Genomic DNA, 14,242 nt, shown 5'->3' on the forward strand with positions numbered 1-14,242 from the left:
AGTCCCGGTTCCGAGCCGCGGGGCTCCCGGTCCCGGGAGTCCCGGTCCCGGTCCCTGGTCCGAGCCGCGGGGGTCCCACTCCCGGTTCCGAGCCGCGGGGGTCCCGGTCCCGGTTTCGAGCAGCGAGGGTCCCGGTCCCGGGAGTCCTTTTCCCGGGAGTCCCGGTCCCGGTCCCTGGTCCGAGCCACAGGGGTCCCAGTCCCGGGGGTCTGGGTCCCGGTCCCTGGTCCGAGCCGCAGGGGTCTCGGTTCCGAGGATCCCGGTCCCGGTCCCGAGCTGAGGGGTGTCCCGGTCCCCGGGGTCCGGTTCGGTCCCGAGCCGCCGGGGTCCCGGTCCCTAACCGCGGGGGTCACGGCTCCCAGTGGTCCCGGTCCCAGTCCTGAGCTGCGAGAATGCCGGTCCCGGTCCCGGTTTCGGTCCGAGCCGCGAGGGTCCCAGTCCCGGTCTCGGTCCAAGCCGTGGGGGTGCCAGTCCTGGTTTCGAGCTCCGAGGGTCCCGGTCCTGGGAGTCCCGGTCCCGGTCCCTGGTCCAAGCCGCAGGGGTCCGCTCCTGGGGTCTTGGCCCCAGTCCCGGTCCGAGCCGCGGGGGTCCCGGTCCCGCGCCGCGGGGTCACGCGTCCCAGTCAGTGGTCCAGGTCCCAGTCCTGAGCTGCGAGAATCCCGGTCCCGGTCCCGGTCCGAGCCGCGGGGGTCCCAGTCCCGGTCCCGAGCCGCGAGGTTCCCCGTCCCGAGCCGCGGGGGTCCCGGCCCTGTCCCGAGCCGCAGGGTGTCCCGGTCCCCGGGGTCTCGTTCGCCGTCCCGAGCCTCGGGGGTTCCAGTCCTCGGGGTCCCGGTCCTGCCCGCGAGCCGCGGAGGTCCCGGTCCCGAGCCGCGGGGGTCCCGGTCACCGGGTCCCGGTCGCGGTCTCGAGCCGCGGAGGTCCCGAGTCGCCGGGGTCCCGGTCCCGAGCCGCTGGGGTCCCAGTCCCGGTCCCGAGCTGCGGGGTTCCCCGTCCCGAGCCGCGGGGTCCCGGCCCCGTCCCGAGCCGCAGGGTGTCCCGGTACCGGTCCTGAGTCGCTGGGTGTTCCGGTCCCGTGGTCCCGGTCTCGGTCTCGAGCCGCCGGGGTCCCAGTCCCGCTCCCGAGCCACGTGGGTCCCGGTCCCGAGCCGCGGGGGTCCCGGTCCCGGTTTCGAGCGTCAAGGGTCCCGGTCCTGGGAGTCCCGGTCCCGGGAGTCCCGGTCCCGGTCCCTGGTCCGAACCACAGGGGTCCCAGTCCCGGGGGTCTGGGTCCCGGTCCCTGGTCCGAGCCGGAGGGATCTCGGTTCCGAGGATCCCTGTCCCGGTCCCGAGCTGAGGGGTGTCCCGGTCCCCGGGGTCCGGTTCGGTCCCGAGCCGCCGGGGTCCCGGTCCCTAACCGCGGGGGTCACGGCTCCCAGTGGTCCCGGTCCCAGTCCTGAGCTGCGAGAATGCCGGTCCCGGTCCCGGTTTCGGTCCGAGCCGCGAGGGTCCCAGTCCCGGTCTCGGTCCAAGCCGTGGGGGTGCCAGTCCTGGTTTCGAGCTCCGAGGGTCCCGGTCCTGGGAGTCCCGGTCCCGGTCCCTGGTCCAAGCCGCAGGGGTCCGCTTCCGGGGTCTTGGCCCCAGTCCCGGTCCGAGCCGCGGGGGTCCCGGTCCCGCGCCGCGGGGTCACGCGTCCCAGTCAGTGGTCCAGGTCCCAGTCCTGAGCTGCGAGAATCCCGGTCCCGGTCCCGGTCCGAGCCGCGGGGGTCCCAGTCCCGGTCCCGAGCCGCGAGGTTCCCCGTCCCGAGCCGCGGGGGTCCCGGCCCTGTCCCGAGCCGCAGGGTGTCCCGGTCCCCGGGGTCTCGTTCGCCGTCCCGAGCCTCGGGGGTTCCAGTCCTCGGGGTCCCGGTCCTGCCCGCGAGCCGCGGAGGTCCCGGTCCCGAGCCGCGGGGGTCCCGGTCACCGGGTCCCGGTCGCGGTCTCGAGCCGCGGAGGTCCCGAGTCGCCGGGGTCCCGGTCCCGAGCCGCTGGGGTCCCAGTCCCGGTCCCGAGCTGCGGGGTTCCCCGTCCCGAGCCGCGGGGTCCCGGCCCCGTCCCGAGCCGCAGGGTGTCCCGGTACCGGTCCTGAGTCGCTGGGTGTTCCGGTCCCGTGGTCCCGGTCTCGGTCTCGAGCCGCCGGGGTCCCAGTCCCGCTCCCGAGCCACGTGGGTCCCGGTCCCGAGCCGCGGGGGTCCCGGTCCCGGTTTCGAGCGTCAAGGGTCCCGGTCCCGGGAGTCCCGGTCCCGGGAGTCCCGGTCCCGGTCCCTGGTCCGAACCACAGGGGTCCCAGTCCCGGGGGTCTGGGTCCCGGTCCCTGGTCCGAGCCGGAGGGGTCTCGGTTCCGAGGATCCCGGTCCCGGTCCCGAGCTGAGGGGTGTCCCGGTCCCCGGGGTCCGGTTCGGTCCCGAGCCGCCGGGGTCCCGGTCCCTAACCGCGGGGGTCACGGCTCCCAGTGGTCCCGGTCCCAGTCCTGAGCTGCGAGAATCCCGGTCCCGGTCCCGGTCTCGGTCCGAGCCGCGGGGGTCCCAGTCCCGGTTCCGAGCCGCGGGGGTCCCGGTCCCGGGAGTCCCGGTCCCGGTCCCTGGTCCGAGCCGCGGGGTTCCCAGTCCCGGTTCCGAGCCGCGGGGGTCCCGGTCCCGGTCTCGGTCCAAGCCGTGGGGGTCCCAGTCCCGGTTCCGAGCCGCGGGGGTCCCGGTCCCAAGCCGCGGGGGTCCCGGTCCCGGTTTCGAGCAGCGAGGGTCCCGGTCCCGGGAGTCCTGGTCCCGGGAGTCCCAGTCCCGGTCCCTGGTCCGAGCCACAGGGGTCCCAGTCCCGGGGGTCTGGGTCCCGGTACCTGGTCCGAGCCGCAGGGGTCTCGGTTCCGAGGATCCCTGTCCCGGTCCCGAGCTGAGGGGTGTCCCGGTCCCCGGGGTCCGGTTCGGTCCCGAGCCGCCGGGGTCCCGGTCCCTAACCGCGGGGGTCACGGCTCCCAGTGGTCCCGGTCCCAGTCCTGAGCTGCGAGAATACCGGTCCCGGTCCCGGTTTCGGTCCGAGCCGCGAGGGTCCCAGTCCCGGTCTCGGTCCAAGCCGTGGGGGTGCCAGTCCTGGTTTCGAGCTCCGAGGGTCCCGGTCCTGGGAGTCCCGGTCCCGGTCCCTGGTCCAAGCCGCAGGGGTCCGCTCCCGGGGTCTTGGCCCCAGTCCCGGTCCGAGCCGCGGGGGGATCCCTGTCTCGATCCCCAGCCACGGGGGTCCCGGTCCCGGGGTCTTGGCCCCAGTCCCGGTCCGAGCCGCGGGGGCATCCCGGTCTCGATCCCCAGCCGCGGGGGTCCCGGTCCCGGGGTCTTGGCCCCAGTCCCGGCCCGAGCCGCGGGGGGATCCCGGTCTCGATCCCCAGCCGCGGAGGTCCCGGTCCCGGGGTCTTGGCCCCAGTCCCGGTCCGAGCCGCGGGGGCATCCCGGTCTCGATCCCCAGCCGCGGGGGTCCCGGTCCCGGGGTCTTGGCCCCAGTCCCGGTCCGAGCCGCGGGGGCATCCCGGTCTCGATCCCCAGCCGCGGGGGTCCCGGTCCCGGGGTCTTGGCCCCAGTCCCGGTCCGAGCCGCGGGGGCATCCCGGTCTCGATCCCCAGCCGCGGGGGTCCCGGTCCCGGGGTCTTGGCCCCAGTCCCGGTCCGAGCCGCGGGGGCATCCCGGTCTCGATCCTCAGCCGCGGGGGTCGCGGTCCCGGGGTCTTGGCCCCAGTCCCGGTCCGAGCCGCGGGGGTCTCGGTTCCGAGGATCCCTGTCCCGGTCCCGAGCTGAGGGGTGTCCCGGTCCCCGGGGTCCGGTTCGGTCCCGAGCCGCCGGGGTCCCGGTCCCTAACCGCGGGGGTCACGGCTCCCAGTGGTCCCGGTCCCAGTCCTGAGCTGCGAGAATGCCGGTCCCGGTCCCGGTTTCGGTCCGAGCCGCGAGGGTCCCAGTCCCGGTCTCGGTCCAAGCCGTGGGGGTGCCAGTCCTGGTTTCGAGCTCCGAGGGTCCCGGTCCTGGGAGTCCCGGTCCCGGTCCCTGGTCCAAGCCGCAGGGGTCCGCTTCCGGGGTCTTGGCCCCAGTCCCGGTCCGAGCCGCGGGGGGATCCCGGTCTCGATCCCCAGCCGCGGGGGTCCCGGTCCCGGGGTCTTGGCCCCAGTCCCAGTCCGAGCCGCGGGGGCATCCCGGTCTCGATCCCCAGCCGCGGGGGTCCCGGTCCCGGGGTCTTGGCCCCAGTCCCGGCCCGAGCCGCGGGGGCATCCCGGTCTCGATCCCCAGCCGCGGGGGTCCCGGTCCCGGGGTCTTGGCCCCAGTCCCGGTCCGAGCCGCGGGGGCATCCCGGTCTCGATCCTCAGCCGCGGGGGTCCCGGTCCCGGGGTCTTGGCCCCAGTCCCGGTCCGAGCCGCGGGGGTCTCGGTTCCGAGGATCCCTGTCACGGTCCCAAGCCGCGGGGCTCTCGGTTACAGGGGTCCCTGTGCCGAGCCACGTGGGTCCCTGTTCCGAGCCGCGGGGGGTCCTGGGCCCGGGATCCCGGTTCCGAGTCGCGGGGGTCCCGGTCCCCGGGGTCCAGAGGTCCCCGTCCCGCGCCGCGGGGGTCCCGGTCCCTGGGGTCCCGGTCCGGGTCCGAGCCGCCGTGGTCCCAGTCCCCAGGGTCCCGGTTCGGTCCCGAGCCGCGGGGGTCACGGGTCCCAGTGGTCCCGGTCCCAGTCCTGAGCTGCGAGAATCCCGGTCCCGGTCCCGGTCTCGGTCCGAGCCGCGGGGGTCCCAGTCCCGGTTCCGAGCCGCGGGGGTCCCGGTCCCGGGAGTCCCGGTCCCGGTCCCTGGTCCGAGCCGCGGGGGTCCCACTCCCGGTTCCGAGCCGCGGGGGTCCCGGTCCCGGTTTCGAGCAGCGAGGGTCCCGGTCCCGGGAGTCCTGGTCCCGGGAGTCCCGGTCCCGGTCCCTGGTCCGAGCCACAGGGGTCCCAGTCCCGGGGGTCTGGGTCCCGGTCCCTGGTCCGAGCCGCAGGGGTCTCGGTTCCGAGGATCCCGGTCCCGGTCCCGAGCTGAGGGGTGTCCCGGTCCCCGGGGTCCGGTTCGGTCCCGAGCCGCCGGGGTCCCGGTCCCTAACCGCGGGGGTCACGGCTCCCAGTGGTCCCGGTCCCAGTCCTGAGCTGCGAGAATGCCGGTCCCGGTCCCGGTTTCGGTCCGAGCCGCGAGGGTCCCAGTCCCGGTCTCGGTCCAAGCCGTGGGGGTCCCAGTCCTGGTTTCGAGCTCCGAGGGTCCCGGTCCTGGGAGTCCCGGTCCCGGTCCCTGGTCCAAGCCGCAGGGGTCCGCTCCTGGGGTCTTGGCCCCAGTCCCGGTCCGAGCCGCGGGGGTCCCGGTCCCGCGCCGCGGGGTCACGCGTCCCAGTCAGTGGTCCAGGTCCCAGTCCTGAGCTGCGAGAATCCCGGTCCCGGTCCCGGTCCGAGCCGCGGGGGTCCCAGTCCCGGTCCCGAGCCGCGAGGTTCCCCGTCCCGAGCCGCGGGGGTCCCGGCCCTGTCCCGAGCCGCAGGGTGTCCCGGTCCCCGGGGTCTCGTTCGCCGTCCCGAGCCTCGGGGGTTCCAGTCCTCGGGGTCCCGGTCCTGCCCGCGAGCCGCGGAGGTCCCGGTCCCGAGCCGCGGGGGTCCCGGTCACCGGGTCCCGGTCGCGGTCTCGAGCCGCGGAGGTCCCGAGTCGCCGGGGTCCCGGTCCCGAGCCGCTGGGGTCCCAGTCCCGGTCCCGAGCTGCGGGGTTCCCCGTCCCGAGCCGCGGGGTCCCGGCCCCGTCCCGAGCCGCAGGGTGTCCCGGTACCGGTCCTGAGTCGCTGGGTGTTCCGGTCCCGTGGTCCCGGTCTCGGTCTCGAGCCGCCGGGGTCCCAGTCCCGCTCCCGAGCCACGTGGGTCCCGGTCCCGAGCCGCGGGGGTCCCGGTCCCGGTTTCGAGCGTCAAGGGTCCCGGTCCCGGGAGTCCCGGTCCCGGGAGTCCCGGTCCCGGTCCCTGGTCCGAACCACAGGGGTCCCAGTCCCGGGGGTCTGGGTCCCGGTCCCTGGTCCGAGCCGGAGGGGTCTCGGTTCCGAGGATCCCTGTCCCGGTCCCGAGCTGAGGGGTGTCCCGGTCCCCGGGGTCCGGTTCGGTCCCGAGCCGCCGGGGTCCCGGTCCCTAACCGCGGGGGTCACGGCTCCCAGTGGTCCCGGTCCCAGTCCTGAGCTGCGAGAATGCCGGTCCCGGTCCCGGTTTCGGTCCGAGCCGCGAGGGTCCCAGTCCCGGTCTCGGTCCAAGCCGTGGGGGTGCCAGTCCTGGTTTCGAGCTCCGAGGGTCCCGGTCCTGGGAGTCCCGGTCCCGGTCCCTGGTCCAAGCCGCAGGGGTCCGCTTCCGGGGTCTTGGCCCCAGTCCCGGTCCGAGCCGCGGGGGTCCCGGTCCCGCGCCGCGGGGTCACGCGTCCCAGTCAATGGTCCAGGTCCCAGTCCTGAGCTGCGAGAATCCCGGTCCCGGTCCCGGTCCGAGCCGCGGGGGTCCCAGTCCCGGTCCCGAGCCGCGAGGTTCCCCGTCCCGAGCCGCGGGGGTCCCGGCCCTGTCCCGAGCCGCAGGGTGTCCCGGTCCCCGGGGTCTCGTTCGCCGTCCCGAGCCTCGGGGGTTCCAGTCCTCGGGGTCCCGGTCCTGCCCGCGAGCCGCGGAGGTCCTGGTCCCGAGCCGCGGGGGTCCCGGTCACCGGGTCCCGGTCGCGGTCTCGAGCCGCGGAGGTCCCGAGTCGCCGGGGTCCCGGTCCCGAGCCGCGGGGGTCCCAGTCCCGGTCCCGAGCTGCGGGGTTCCCCGTCCCGAGCCGCGGGGTCCCGGCCCCGTCCCGAGCCGCAGGGTGTCCCGGTCCCGGTCCTGAGTCGCTGGGTGTTCCGGTCCCGTGGTCCCGGTCTCGGTCTCGAGCCGCCGGGGTCCCAGTCCCGCTCCCGAGCCACGTGGGTCCCGGTCCCGAGCCGCGGGGGTCCCGGTCCCGGTTTCGAGCGTCAAGGGTCCCGGTCCCGGGAGTCCCGGTCCCGGGAGTCCCGGTCCCGGTCCCTGGTCCGAACCACAGGGGTCCCAGTCCCGGGGGTCTGGGTCCCGGTCCCTGGTCCGAGCCGGAGGGGTCTCGGTTCCGAGGATCCCTGTCCCGGTCCCGAGCTGAGGGGTGTCCCGGTCCCCGGGGTCCGGTTCGGTCCCGAGCCGCCGGGGTCCCGGTCCCTAACCGCGGGGGTCACGGCTCCCAGTGGTCCCGGTCCCAGTCCTGAGCTGCGAGAATGCCGGTCCCGGTCCCGGTTTCGGTCCGAGCCGCGAGGGTCCCAGTCCCGGTCTCGGTCCAAGCCGTGGGGGTGCCAGTCCTGGTTTCGAGCTCCGAGGGTCCCGGTCCTGGGAGTCCCGGTCCCGGTCCCTGGTCCAAGCCGCAGGGGTCCGCTTCCGGGGTCTTGGCCCCAGTCCCGGTCCGAGCCGCGGGGGTCCCGGTCCCGCGCCGCGGGGTCACGCGTCCCAGTCAGTGGTCCAGGTCCCAGTCCTGAGCTGCGAGAATCCCGGTCCCGGTCCCGGTCCGAGCCGCGGGGGTCCCAGTCCCGGTCCCGAGCCGCGAGGTTCCCCGTCCCGAGCCGCGGGGGTCCCGGCCCTGTCCCGAGCCGCAGGGTGTCCCGGTCCCCGGGGTCTCGTTCGCCGTCCCGAGCCTCGGGGGTTCCAGTCCTCGGGGTCCCGGTCCTGCCCGCGAGCCGCGGAGGTCCCGGTCCCGAGCCGCGGGGGTCCCGGTCACCGGGTCCCGGTCGCGGTCTCGAGCCGCGGAGGTCCCGAGTCGCCGGGGTCCCGGTCCCGAGCCGCTGGGGTCCCAGTCCCGGTCCCGAGCTGCGGGGTTCCCCGTCCCGAGCCGCGGGGTCCCGGCCCCGTCCCGAGCCGCAGGGTGTCCCGGTACCGGTCCTGAGTCGCTGGGTGTTCCGGTCCCGTGGTCCCGGTCTCGGTCTCGAGCCGCCGGGGTCCCAGTCCCGCTCCCGAGCCACGTGGGTCCCGGTCCCGAGCCGCGGGGGTCCCGGTCCCGGTTTCGAGCGTCAAGGGTCCCGGTCCCGGGAGTCCCGGTCCCGGGAGTCCCGGTCCCGGTCCCTGGTCCGAACCACAGGGGTCCCAGTCCCGGGGGTCTGGGTCCCGGTCCCTGGTCCGAGCCGGAGGGGTCTCGGTTCCGAGGATCCCGGTCCCGGTCCCGAGCTGAGGGGTGTCCCGGTCCCCGGGGTCCGGTTCGGTCCCGAGCCGCCGGGGTCCCGGTCCCTAACCGCGGGGGTCACGGCTCCCAGTGGTCCCGGTCCCAGTCCTGAGCTGCGAGAATCCCGGTCCCGGTCCCGGTCTCGGTCCGAGCCGCGGGGGTCCCAGTCCCGGTTCCGAGCCGCGGGGGTCCCGGTCCCGGGAGTCCCGGTCCCGGTCCCTGGTCCGAGCCGCGGGGTTCCCAGTCCCGGTTCCGAGCCGCGGGGGTCCCGGTCCCGGTCTCGGTCCAAGCCGTGGGGGTCCCAGTCCCGGTTCCGAGCCGCGGGGGTCCCGGTCCCAAGCCGCGGGGGTCCCGGTCCCGGTTTCGAGCAGCGAGGGTCCCGGTCCCGGGAGTCCTGGTCCCGGGAGTCCCAGTCCCGGTCCCTGGTCCGAGCCACAGGGGTCCCAGTCCCGGGGGTCTGGGTCCCGGTACCTGGTCCGAGCCGCAGGGGTCTCGGTTCCGAGGATCCCTGTCCCGGTCCCGAGCTGAGGGGTGTCCCGGTCCCCGGGGTCCGGTTCGGTCCCGAGCCGCCGGGGTCCCGGTCCCTAACCGCGGGGGTCACGGCTCCCAGTGGTCCCGGTCCCAGTCCTGAGCTGCGAGAATACCGGTCCCGGTCCCGGTTTCGGTCCGAGCCGCGAGGGTCCCAGTCCCGGTCTCGGTCCAAGCCGTGGGGGTGCCAGTCCTGGTTTCGAGCTCCGAGGGTCCCGGTCCTGGGAGTCCCGGTCCCGGTCCCTGGTCCAAGCCGCAGGGGTCCGCTCCCGGGGTCTTGGCCCCAGTCCCGGTCCGAGCCGCGGGGGGATCCCTGTCTCGATCCCCAGCCACGGGGGTCCCGGTCCCGGGGTCTTGGCCCCAGTCCCGGTCCGAGCCGCGGGGGCATCCCGGTCTCGATCCCCAGCCGCGGGGGTCCCGGTCCCGGGGTCTTGGCCCCAGTCCCGGCCCGAGCCGCGGGGGGATCCCGGTCTCGATCCCCAGCCGCGGAGGTCCCGGTCCCGGGGTCTTGGCCCCAGTCCCGGTCCGAGCCGCGGGGGCATCCCGGTCTCGATCCCCAGCCGCGGGGGTCCCGGTCCCGGGGTCTTGGCCCCAGTCCCGGTCCGAGCCGCGGGGGCATCCCGGTCTCGATCCCCAGCCGCGGGGGTCCCGGTCCCGGGGTCTTGGCCCCAGTCCCGGTCCGAGCCGCGGGGGCATCCCGGTCTCGATCCCCAGCCGCGGGGGTCCCGGTCCCGGGGTCTTGGCCCCAGTCCCGGTCCGAGCCGCGGGGGCATCCCGGTCTCGATCCTCAGCCGCGGGGGTCGCGGTCCCGGGGTCTTGGCCCCAGTCCCGGTCCGAGCCGCGGGGGTCTCGGTTCCGAGGATCCCTGTCCCGGTCCCGAGCTGAGGGGTGTCCCGGTCCCCGGGGTCCGGTTCGGTCCCGAGCCGCCGGGGTCCCGGTCCCTAACCGCGGGGGTCACGGCTCCCAGTGGTCCCGGTCCCAGTCCTGAGCTGCGAGAATGCCGGTCCTGGTCCCGGTTTCGGTCCGAGCCGCGAGGGTCCCAGTCCCGGTCTCGGTCCAAGCCGTGGGGGTGCCAGTCCTGGTTTCGAGCTCCGAGGGTCCCGGTCCTGGGAGTCCCGGTCCCGGTCCCTGGTCCAAGCCGCAGGGGTCCGCTCCCGGGGTCTTGGCCCCAGTCCCGGTCCGAGCCGCGGGGGGATCCCGGTCTCGATCCCCAGCCGCGGGGGTCCCGGTCCCGGGGTCTTGGCCCCAGTCCCAGTCCGAGCCGCGGGGGCATCCCGGTCTCGATCCCCAGCCGCGGGGGTCCCGGTCCCGGGGTCTTGGCCCCAGTCCCGGCCCGAGCCGCGGGGGCATCCCGGTCTCGATCCCCAGCCGCGGGGGTCCCGGTCCCGGGGTCTTGGCCCCAGTCCCGGTCCGAGCCGCGGGGGCATCCCGGTCTCGATCCTCAGCCGCGGGGGTCCCGGTCCCGGGGTCTTGGCCCCAGTCCCGGTCCGAGCCGCGGGGGTCTCGGTTCCGAGGATCCCTGTCACGGTCCCAAGCCGCGGGGCTCTCGGTTACAGGGGTCCCTGTGCCGAGCCACGTGGGTCCCTGTTCCGAGCCGCGGGGGGTCCTGGGCCCGGGATCCCGGTTCCGAGTCGCGGGGGTCCCGGTCCCCGGGGTCCAGAGGTCCCCGTCCCGCGCCGCGGGGGTCCCGGTCCCTGGGGTCCCGGTCCGGGTCCGAGCCGCCGTGGTCCCAGTCCCCAGGGTCCCGGTTCGGTCCCGAGCCGCGGGGGTCACGGGTCCCAGTGGTCCCGGTCCCAGTCCTGAGCTGCGAGAATCCCGGTCCCGGTCCCGGTCTCGGTCCGAGCCGCGGGGGTCCCAGTCCCGGTTCCGAGCCGCGGGGGTCCCGGTCCCGGGAGTCCCGGTCCCGGTCCCTGGTCCGAGCCGCGGGGGTCCCACTCCCGGTTCCGAGCCGCGGGGGTCCCGGTCCCGGTTTCGAGCAGCGAGGGTCCCGGTCCCGGGAGTCCTGGTCCCGGGAGTCCCGGTCCCGGTCCCTGGTCCGAGCCACAGGGGTCCCAGTCCCGGGGGTCTGGGTCCCGGTCCCTGGTCCGAGCCGCAGGGGTCTCGGTTCCGAGGATCCCGGTCCCGGTCCCGAGCTGAGGGGTGTCCCGGTCCCCGGGGTCCGGTTCGGTCCCGAGCCGCCGGGGTCCCGGTCCCTAACCGCGGGGGTCACGGCTCCCAGTGGTCCCGGTCCCAGTCCTGAGCTGCGAGAATGCCGGTCCCGGTCCCGGTTTCGGTCCGAGCCGCGAGGGTCCCAGTCCCGGTCTCGGTCCAAGCCGTGGGGGTGCCAGTCCTGGTTTCGAGCTCCGAGGGTCCCGGTCCTGGGAGTCCCGGTCCCGGTCCCTGGTCCAAGCCGCAGGGGTCCGCTCCTGGGGTCTTGGCCCCAGTCCCGGTCCGAGCCGCGGGGGTCCCGGTCCCGCGCCGCGGGGTCACGCGTCCCAGTCAGTGGTCCAGGTCCCAGTCCTGAGCTGCGAGAATCCCGGTCCCGGTCCCGGTCCGAGCCGCGGGGGTCCCAGTCCCGGTCCCGAGCCGCGAGGTTCCCCGTCCCGAGCCGCGGGGGTCCCGGCCCTGTCCCGAGCCGCAGGGTGTCCCGGTCCCCGGGGTCTCGTTCGCCGTCCCGAGCCTCGGGGGTTCCAGTCCTCGGGGTCCCGGTCCTGCCCGCGAGCCGCGGAGGTCCCGGTCCCGAGCCGCGGGGGTCCCGGTCACCGGGTCCCGGTCGCGGTCTCGAGCCGCGGAGGTCCCGAGTCGCCGGGGTCCCGGTCCCGAGCCGCTGGGGTCCCAGTCCCGGTCCCGAGCTGCGGGGTTCCCCGTCCCGAGCCGCGGGGTCCCGGCCCCGTCCCGAGCCGCAGGGTGTCCCGGTCCCGGTCCTGAGTCGCTGGGTGTTCCGGTCCCGTGGTCCCGGTCTCGGTCTCGAGCCGCCGGGGTCCCAGTCCCGCTCCCGAGCCACGTGGGTCCCGGTCCCGAGCCGCGGGGGTCCCGGTCCCGGTTTCGAGCGTCAAGGGTCCCGGTCCCGGGAGTCCCGGTCCCGGGAGTCCCGGTCCCGGTCCCTGGTCCGAACCACAGGGGTCCCAGTCCCGGGGGTCTGGGTCCCGGTCCCTGGTCCGAGCCGGAGGGGTCTCGGTTCCGAGGATCCCTGTCCCGGTCCCGAGCTGAGGGGTGTCCCGGTCCCCGGGGTCCGGTTCGGTCCCGAGCCGCCGGGGTCCCGGTCCCTAACCGCGGGGGTCACGGCTCCCAGTGGTCCCGGTCCCAGTCCTGAGCTGCGAGAATGCCGGTCCCGGTCCCGGTTTCGGTCCGAGCCGCGAGGGTCCCAGTCCCGGTCTCGGTCCAAGCCGTGGGGGTGCCAGTCCTGGTTTCGAGCTCCGAGGGTCCCGGTCCTGGGAGTCCCGGTCCCGGTCCCTGGTCCAAGCCGCAGGGGTCCGCTTCCGGGGTCTTGGCCCCAGTCCCGGTCCGAGCCGCGGGGGTCCCGGTCCCGCGCCGCGGGGTCACGCGTCCCAGTCAATGGTCCAGGTCCCAGTCCTGAGCTGCGAGAATCCCGGTCCCGGTCCCGGTCCGAGCCGCGGGGGTCCCAGTCCCGGTCCCGAGCCGCGAGGTTCCCCGTCCCGAGCCGCGGGGGTCCCGGCCCTGTCCCGAGCCGCAGGGTGTCCCGGTCCCCGGGGTCTCGTTCGCCGTCCCGAGCCTCGGGGGTTCCAGTCCTCGGGGTCCCGGTCCTGCCCGCGAGCCGCGGAGGTCCTGGTCCCGAGCCGCGGGGGTCCCGGTCACCGGGTCCCGGTCGCGGTCTCGAGCCGCGGAGGTCCCGAGTCGCCGGGGTCCCGGTCCCGAGCCGCGGGGGTCCCAGTCCCGGTCCCGAGCTGCGGGGTTCCCCGTCCCGAGCCGCGGGGTCCCGGCCCCGTCCCGAGCCGCAGGGTGTCCCGGTCCCGGTCCTGAGTCGCTGGGTGTTCCGGTCCCGTGGTCCCGGTCTCGGTCTCGAGCCGCCGGGGTCCCAGTCCCGCTCCCGAGCCACGTGGGTCCCGGTCCCGAGCCGCGGGGGTCCCGGTCCCGGTTTCGAGCGTCAAGGGTCCCGGTCCCGGGAGTCCCGGTCCCGGGAGTCCCGGTCCCGGTCCCTGGTCCGAACCACAGGGGTCCAGTCCCGGGGGTCTGGGTCCCGGTCCCTGGTCCGAGCCGGAGGGGTCTCGGTTCCGAGGATCCCTGTCCCGGTCCCGAGCTGAGGGGTGTCCCGGTCCCCGGGGTCCGGTTCGGTCCCGAGCCGCGGGGGTCCCGGTCCCTAACCGCGGGGGTCACGGCTCCCAGTGGTCCGGTCCCAGTCCTGAGCTGCGAGAATGCCGGTCCCGGTCCGGTTTCGGTCCGAGCCGCGAGGGTCCCAGTCCCGGTCTCGGTCCAAGCCGTGGGGGTGCCAGTCCTGGTTTCGAGCTCCGAGGGTCCCGGTCCTGGGAGTCCCGGTCCCGGCCTGGTCCAAGCCGCAGGGGTCCGCTTCCGGGGTCTTGGCCCCAGTCCCGGTCCGAGCCGCGGGGGTCCCGGTCCCGCGCCGCGGGGTCACGCGTCCCAGTCAGTGGTCCAGGTCCCAGTCCTGAGCTGCGAGAATCCCGGTCCCGGTCCCGGTCCGAGCCGCGGGGGTCCCAGTCCCGGTCCCGAGCCGCGAGGTTCCCCGTCCCGAGCCGCGGGGGTCCCGGCCCTGTCCCGAGCCGCAGGGTGTCCCGGTCCCCGGGGTCTCGTTCGCCGTCCCGAGCCTCGGGGGTTCCAGTCCTCGGGGTCCCGGTCCTGCCCGCGAGCCGCGGAGGTCCCGGTCCCGAGCCGCGGGGGTCCCGGTCACCGGGTCCCGGTCGCGGTCTCGAGCCGCGGAGGTCCCGAGTCGCCGGGGTCCCGGTCCCGAGCCGCTGGGGTCCCAGTCCCGGTCCCGAGCTGCGGGGTTCCCCGTCCCGAGCCGCGGGGTCCCGGCCCCGTCCCGAGCCGCAGGGTGTCCCGGTCCCGGTCCTGAGTCGCTGGGTGTTCCGGTCCCGTGGTCCCGGTCTCGGTCTCGAGCCGCCGGGGTCCCAGTCCCGCTCCCGAGCCACGTGGGTCCCGGTCCCGAGCCGCGGGGGTCCCGGTCCCGGTTTCGAGCGTCAAGGGTCCCGGTCCCGGGAGTCCCGGTCCCGGGAGTCCCGGTCCCGGTCCCTGGTCCGAACCACAGGGGTCCCAGTCCCGGGGGTCTGGGTCCCGGTCCCTGGTCCGAGCCGGAGGGGTCTCGGTTCCGAGGATCCCGGTCCCGGTCCGAGCTGAGGGGTGTCCCGGTCCCCGGGTCCGGTTCGGTCCCGAGCCGCCGGGGTCCCGGTCCCTAACCGCGGGGGTCACGGCTCCCAGTGGTCCCGGTCCCAGTCCTGAGCTGCGAGAATCCCGGTCCCGGTCCCGGTCTCGGTCCGAGCCGCGGGGGTCCCAGTCCCGGTTCCGAGCCGCGGGGTCCCGGTCCGGGAGTCCCGGTCCCGGTCCCTGGTCCGAGCCGCGGGTTCCCAGTCC

Source organism: Falco punctatus, assembly GCF_963210335.1.
Source record: "Falco punctatus genome assembly, chromosome: 12".
Classification (NCBI taxonomy): domain Eukaryota; kingdom Metazoa; phylum Chordata; class Aves; order Falconiformes; family Falconidae; genus Falco; species Falco punctatus.